The 1,978-nt window shown below is 42.6% G+C and overlaps 1 non-coding gene across 1 annotated transcript; it reads left to right on the forward strand.

Annotated features, from left to right (window-relative positions):
- The first annotated feature begins 1,188 nt into the window (after positions 1-1,188).
- On the forward strand, positions 1,189-1,295 carry LOC112725173 (small nucleolar RNA R71). Its single transcript, XR_003164297.1, has one exon. It is a non-coding gene; the product is annotated as a small nucleolar RNA R71 (small nucleolar RNA).
- The last annotated feature ends 683 nt before the right edge of the window (positions 1,296-1,978 follow it).

Below are 1,978 nucleotides of genomic sequence, written 5' to 3' on the forward strand. Positions count from 1 at the left end.
ACTATGGTTTGTCCTCCCTTGAGTGAGCTTTTTCTAGTCAGCAGCTCCTTTATGTACTTAATGTATGAGGGCATTTGTTGGAGGGCCTTGATGAATGGTATCTTTATATGGAGAGATGCAAATATGTCAAGAAACCTTGAGTATATTCTCTTCTCTACACCACCATTGAGTAATTGGGAAAAGGGTGCATAGAGTCTCAGCAGCTCCTTCTATGTAATTATGGTTTTTTGATGATTCTCTTCCTGCTTTCCTGCTGATGTATCTTCAGGTTGTTCTAATGGTTTGTTCGGCTCTTCCTCAGTCTCCTTATCACTTATAGTAACCATCTTACAATCTTCCCATCTGACTTTCTTTGCTTCACCTCTCGGATTTTTCTCTGTGTCACTTGGGAAGCTATCAGTAGGTTTGGGAATCTTCTCAGATAAGTATCCCACTTGAATTTCCAGCCTCTTGATGGTGTCTCCCTGATTCTTAATATTGGCTCACACCTCCTCTTTGAACACCTTGTTATCTTGAATCTCCTTGCATATCCCTTCAAGTAGAGTCTCAATCTTTGATAGTCTTTCTTTCGATGATGGAGAGTTGAGATTGGAAGGATGAGAAGGGCCATTTTGACTTTGGTATGAATGTTGAGAAGTGTTGTTGGGTGGGTGTTGGTATGACCTCTGTGTGGAGTGTTGGTGAGTTGCATTGTTGTTGGGGTTGTGGCATCTCTGATCTTGGCCTTGGTCTTGTTGATTTCCCCACCCAAAGTTTGGGTTGTTTCTCCAACCAGGATTATATGTTTTGGAGTATGGGTCATGGTTCTGCCTAGGTGAATTCCCAATGTAGTTGGCTTGTTCCTGATCACCCTCTGCTTCTTCATTTACTCCTTCTTGGGTTGCTGCTGAAGTGGTGATTGCTGCTACTTGATTCCTCTCCATCTTCTTGGTGAGGTCAGCTAATTGCTTGGTAATCATCTTGTTTTGAGCTAGCAGTGCATCCACATTGTTCAGCTCCATCACTCCTCTAGTATTGCCTCTTTCAGAAGCATAGAAGTAGTCATTCTCTGCTACAGTCTCAATGACATCTATGGCTTCTTCAATGGTCTTCTTCTTGTTCAGAGATCCCCTGGATGAGTGGTCTACTGCATTCTTTGATTCATACGAAAGGCCTTCATAGAAAATGTGCAACTGCACCCATTCATTGAACATATCTGGCGGGCATCTTCTTGTCAAGTCTTTAAACCTCTTCCATGCTTCATATAGAGTCTCACCATCCTGCTGCCTGAATATTTGTACTTCAGCTCTCAACCTGTTGATCCGTTGAGGAGGATAGAATCTTGCCAAGAACTTGTTCACCACATCTTCCCAGGTTGCTAAACTCTCCTTTGGAAAGGATTCCAGCCATTTAGATGCTTTGTCCTTGAGTGGGAAGGGAAACAGAAGTAGTCTATAGGTGTCAGGATGAACACCATTAGACTTCACAGTATCGCATATCCTCAAGAAGGTGGTTAGATGTTGATTGGGGTCTTCTTTGACACTTCCTCCGAATGAACAATTGTTCTGAACAAAGGTGATGAGCTATGGCTTTAGTTCAAAGTTGTTTGCATGTATGGTTGGCCTTTGGATGCTACTTCCACAGTTTCCTGGGTTTGGTTGATGTAAGAACCCAGAACTCTTCTCTCTTGTCCAGCCTGATGCGCTGGACCTTCTCTGCCATGGTTGTGAGCCTCTTCTTCATGATGGTTCTCCATATTCTCCTTCATGTCTGGTTCAAAGTACTCTTCCTCTTCCTCAGCACCAACTACTCTCTTTCCTCTTGCTTCCCTCCTTAATCTAAAGAAGGTCCTCTCAGGTTCAGAATCAAAGGAAGTTGAAGCCTTGCTTCTTCTACCTGTCATACAACCAACAAAGCAAAAGCAAGAGAGATAGATGTAGACAGTAATTTCTACAGAAATGTTGTTAGTGTGAGTGATGTAATATATCAAACAGTTAGT

Source organism: Arachis hypogaea, chromosome 11, assembly GCF_003086295.3.
Source record: "Arachis hypogaea cultivar Tifrunner chromosome 11, arahy.Tifrunner.gnm2.J5K5, whole genome shotgun sequence".
NCBI classification, from domain to species: domain Eukaryota; kingdom Viridiplantae; phylum Streptophyta; class Magnoliopsida; order Fabales; family Fabaceae; genus Arachis; species Arachis hypogaea.